Genomic DNA, 6,027 nt, shown 5'->3' on the forward strand with positions numbered 1-6,027 from the left:
CCCTATGAGGGTGCTCAAACATTAGAACAAGATAACTAGAGAGATTGTGACATTGCCATCCTTGGAAATTTTCAAAAGCTGGTTGGACAAGGACTTAGCAGGGATGGTTTAGTTCGGAACAATCCTGCCTTGAGCAGGAGGCTAAACTAGGTGACCTTGTGGGCTCCCTTTCCTTCCTAGCTCGCTGTGATCCTATGGTCTTAATGGTAGGTAGGCAATAGTCAGATCTTACCAGGTGCCAAACCGCTGTCAAGCTCATGTACCAGGAGGAGAGTTGCTACCTCAGCAGGAGGAGCTGGCAGAACTCACTATCTGATATTGCCTATGGGTTTCCCAGAATGCTTTTCCTAGAAGACAGATGTACCAGCTGTATTTTGAGCGTTCTGATGATGAGCAAATATCAAACCAAAAAATACCTATATAAATTAGGCTCATCTACATGAATAATGTGAATATGTGGATGATATTATGCAAATACTATTATGCAACTACTATGACAAGTGATTTCTGTAGGATCGATACCCAAAACCAGAGAAAATGGCTTTTTGAAAGGGCCATTAACCCCTTCCTCTAGAAGCATAAAAATCTGAACACGCAAAAGGCAGAACAAAGTTCCTACTGTTTTCAATTATACTGTATCCTGATATTGATGAACAAAAGTCAGCCGATCACCAAACTAAGTAATCAGCTGGGAAAACTTCCAGAAACGTGTATTAGCTTTATGTCTCCTTCTGTGGGCTGAAGGAGGGCTTTTCAAGAAGGAAATGTTCTCTTTAGAAATAAAGGAAATTAAGTATCATCTTTGCAAGGCAATGGATTGTTGGGATGCTGCATCAGCATGTGGGAAAGAGAATTTCCTAATAAAACAAAAGGTCTCTGACAGTATACTGCTTTCATATGTCATTCCCTGCATAAGTGCAATGATAATAAGGAGAACCATGACTTATATGTCCATAAAAATATCTTTCTTGCAGAGGAACTCCAATTGACACTACAAAATAATGCCAAATCCTGAAGCAACTAAAATGAAAAAGGCAATAAATGTCTCTGTGCTTTAGCTTTTCCCGAACATAGTTTGAGGGTTATTTATCTGACACTCTCCTATCTGAAAGTATCTTGTGCCTCGCAATCTTTAAAGTGTTTATAGTTCAATGTATTTATACTCAACATTTCTAGGTGGTAGGGGAGTACTGTAACACCTATTTGGCAGACAGAAACTCTAAGGAGAGGGGGGATTTACCATGTCAGCTGCTTTACAACTGCCTGTGTGCTCAATTTACCCCATAGTATCTCATACGGGGTGTGCAAAACAGGCCATAGTTGATTTGGATTCAGGTTTGGCCCAGATCGGGGACAGTGATTCAATTCATTGATTCAGATCACTGTCCCTGATCCGATTCAGCTGCACCCGAATCTGAATATTCGATGTGGATTCGAAGAATCAGCGATTCAGGCATAGACACAGCTTTAAATGTTTTTTGTACATACTTCAAGGTACGAGGCATGGCTCATGAACGCTGCGATGGTAGGCCAGATGGGGCATCCCACAGGAGCGTGGGGGGACTCCCCACGTGCTCGGCAGTGAACCCAGAAGTAGACCAGAAGCACTTCCGGTCCGCCGCTGAGCACGCTGGGGACCCCCCCTCTCCCCGCCCCACCATGCTCCTGTGGGAGGCGCCATCCACCCTGGCATCACAGCATTCATGAGCCGCACCTGGTCCCTCAAGGTACATAGAAAAAACATTTAAAGCTGTGTCTATGTCCAAGTCGCCAAATCTTTCCAAATCTCTCCAAATTGATTCAGAGGGTTTCGAGTCGATTCAGAGAGATTAAAGGGTCTCCTGATTTGATTCAGATTTGGAGATTTGGCCACCGAATTGGGCTGAATCTCCACTGAATTGAATCAGGGACTGAAGCTTCGTATAGCCCTAGTATCTCAGCCTTCATAGAAAGAAGTGTTAGACCCTATGGGTTATCTTACATTTACCATGGCATGAAAGTATGCCCAAGAATACTGACTCCGTAACAGCTGATCATAGCACATCCCCATCCCTTTACACCCTGAAGTATGTTGTCTGAATATCTGTGCCTTAAGTGAGTTGCCTAAAGTCACCCAGGACTTCTGCAGTGAAGCAAGGACTTGAAGCCAGGTTATCACAGTGTTACGTCCACCTTTAAACTAAGTAGAACTAGCTCCCCTGTGACAGAGTAGGTGGACCAGATTAGATGGGCGGGATAGCACATGAAACTAACACATGGAGGAAGAGAACAAGGAGTTAAATATTTCCAGAAGGGATGGGGTTGCTAGGTGGGGGTGGAGGGTGTAGGAAAGGTTCTTCAGAGGATATTTAGCTAAGATCTGGAGAAATGCTTGTGAGCAGAAGTGGAGATTGCCTATGAGCTTTCTTGAGCTAGAGAATGAGGGCTGGGAAAGGCTAAAGTTAGGAAAAGCAACAAAGTTTGATGGCTAGAGAGGCAAGTAATCAGTAGGTGAAGTGTCTGCTTTATCTAGAATGAAACCAAAAGACTTCCAAGAGGGGGCTGAGAGTCAGGGGTCAGTGGAAGACTTATCTACTGACTTCTCTAAGCTGTCTCTAGAGAGCCAGAGTGGGCAGAGGGCCAAGGAAGCTAGTGAAAGACTTCAATTTGTAGCCAAAGTCTGGAAGTTCTTACTGGTAAGGAAGGCGTCTCTTGGAAAATGTGGTAGAGTCTGGTTCTTAAAATATATACACACACACACACACACACACACACATACATATATATATATATATACACACACACACACACATACATGCACACACATATATATACATATGTGTATATATATAAAGATATATAGAGAGAAATATAAGATATCTATTCTTCTATATAAAGATATAGAAATGGCAGAAGATGCCAGAACTGTGGTATGTGTGTTGATGTGCTGTTTGTGGACTCAGCATGGTAGGATAAATGGGTTCTATTTAATGACTTAATAATAATAATGATGATGATTATTATTACTTGAGACCATAAATCATCCAAAATGATCCTTAGTCTGTGAAGGACTATGGTGATACCCTTGGAAATGGAGATAGCAATGCTGCTGTATTGTACTGGCCAAAGTGAGATGTGGGATTTTGGGAGGGAGCAGAGGGGGAACACTCCCTAGTTTACTGACACTAGATATCCTGAGTCCTAGCAATTGCCCTAATTGCTCAATCATCTGGTCTGCCTAATGTACTGATGAACTGAGACTGTCTGATACCTTAGGCAGCCAAAAGAACAAGTTGTTTAAAATCAGCTTGCTGAATATCATACAGCATTTGGGAGAAGTAGCTGAAGGTCTCACAAAGACCCAGTAGGTGACTTTGACAATAAGACAGCTGTTTTTAACTTTGCTTACTGGGAGACTTACTCCTGTTTTGCCTGGAGCATTAACCATCCAGCATCTCACAACATCATGAACTCTATGACACTTTTCAAGGTAGTGTAACTAGAAATATCTTCAGTGTATTCCCCTACTGACTCTCCCCAAGTATTTCATGGCTTATTAGCAAGCTTCCTGTGCAGCCTCATTTTATATTCTGTAGCTATTGAAAACCGTGTAAAGTGTAGGTGAAGCACGAACCCAAGTCGGACTTGGTTTCAGAGAGGACTTTGGCTGAAAAGCTGTGAAAGGGACTATATTAAAGTTATTGCAATCTGTGCCAATTTCTTATTCAAAATAAATCAGCTGTCATAAAACACCATTGTATACTGAAGGTGCATTTCTCTCATTAGTGCATTTCTGTCTTTAGGGATTATAAATACATGCTGTAGGTCTATACAACACCATGGCATAGTTAGCTCAAATATTAAATCTATAGGCCTAGAGTCAGAATTAGGGATACCAATAGTGACTGGAGGCCTTTCTTCTTTTTTGAACAGGCACAAATCACGTCACCGCTCTGAGTCTTTTAGATAGGATGGGTTATAAAGCTTAAAAAAAAAAAAAAATAGATAAACATACATCCTCCAAATTCATGAAGCCTGATTCTGCACTGCCTTGAACCACATGTAGCTACGTACATCTGTGCCAGACAAGTGCAGAATGTTTTCCACTCCGACTTGCATTGATACCGATCGAACATTTACACACCCGCTCTACTGGCATGACTGTTGAATGGAGGTGCACAGCAGACGTAAATCTGTGTCTTCTATAGCAATGGAAGGGAACTGGTTCCTTTGCCATAAGGATGTGTGCAGTTCCCACTTTCTCAGGACTTTCTTGCCCCTAGGGCAATGGGTCAGAGAAAATACCATGGAGAACATGCTCCCTGACCTCATCTCCCTGTATTAATCTTCAAGGGATTAAGTCCATTAAGTCTTCAAGTGTGGATTAAGAAGCACAAAATCATGTTCTTTACTGGTATCAAGGAAAAGTTCACACAATAAATTCGTGAAACAATTTCACTTTCTTGTTTATACAAAAGTGCAATTGAAGTCAAGGAACATATGGACTGTAACTATAATTCAAGACCGAATAAATGGAATGAATGCCTTGTAATTCGGTTTCCTAGTGTTACGTTAAAAAAGACAAAGCCCACCAAGTCTAAACTGTAAGGATATAAGGTTTAAACCTAAAATCTTCAACATGTGACAGCCAGCAGCAGCGATCCCTTGCAGTTGAGGATGATTGTCTTTCATGATTGTCTTATTTGTGGGGCCAAAGATGGCTGACAAGGCCAATCTGGGATCAACAGGTTCTACTGCAACTCGGGCATGTGTTTCCATGGATTCTGGATTCTTGATTTGGTCCATGATACGCTGTTTCCACTGCTGCCCCCTTTTCCATCTCCTTTAGTCATCACGACGTTTCAAAGTACTGAGACCCCTGTAGCAGACTTCCTCCTTTTGGGGTGGGCCTGGGCAACAGTACTGCAGTGTTTGTTCCTTTGAGGAATAGCCCAGTAACTCCTGAATGTGCACAACAGCTTTAAGGTTCTAAATCCTATATGATTCAAGAAAACAAGGTCGTTGTAAAAGAGTATATTTATTCTTAATGAGCCAAAATGGATATAAAAGAAATCCAACAAGGTAGAAGCCCTGCCTATCATTTAAGTCAAAGTAAATTAGAAAAAAAATCTTTAGGAAATTCTCCTTAAGACCTCAGGCACTGATTCTCTACAAATGTCCGAAGTACATGGGACAGCTAATTTTGGATTACAGAGAAGGCCTTATAAATTTAGAAAATAGAAAGGGCCTTATAGGTGTAGTCTGCAAGATTATCTTTGCTGTCCGGGCCCTTCTACTTCTGTTTTTAAGTAATGATTTCCCCGTGCTTTCCAAAAATGCTTGCACTTGGCTATGCTGGACATCTGTTTAACTTGTGGCAAAAATGCTCATGTTTGTTTGTTCTCTTGTTGGTTTGTACCTCAAGAAAGCAGATGAGGATTGGTCTTTACTTTTATACCTATCATAATTCATTAGTGCTTTAATTAAGAATGGAGAGTCATCTAATAACGCCATAGAGTTTCTCAGTTATTGTCCAGGATTGTGATATGTAAAGTGTGTTCTTCTAATGCACCGAAGAAATAAAGGCCCATTAAAGAATAAATAAAATATTCATCTCAGAGTGGCCTGTACTCCCATACCCTTACCTTTCTGTGCCAGATGGTTTAATTGTGCAACACACTGAGCTGTTCCATGTGTGCTCCCTTCCAAATGGAGAGCAGCATAACTGCTGGGGCTGGGCTAATTAGCTCTGTTGACAGGCAGAAAGTAGTATAACATAAATCCCCAATCTGATCTCCTTAGGCAGACACAGCACTTCAGTGTAATCACAGATCTGCTTGCTGGAACGGGGCCAAAAATGTTAGCTCAATCATGATATCAGCGTTATAGAGATCATAAATACAAGGATCATAAAATGAACACCAGAGAGGGCAGCGTATATAAGCAGACTCTCTTTATTCCTCAAAGAGACACAGTAACAAAATGGGAGAATTGATCAGATTCTGATCTGAAAATACTATTCACGTGGAATGCGTGATTATGTGAAAT

The sequence above is a fragment of the Crocodylus siamensis genome, chromosome 6 (assembly GCF_052110815.1).
Source record: "Crocodylus siamensis isolate JL-2025a chromosome 6, ASM5211081v1, whole genome shotgun sequence".
Taxonomy (NCBI): Eukaryota; Metazoa; Chordata; order Crocodylia; family Crocodylidae; genus Crocodylus; species Crocodylus siamensis.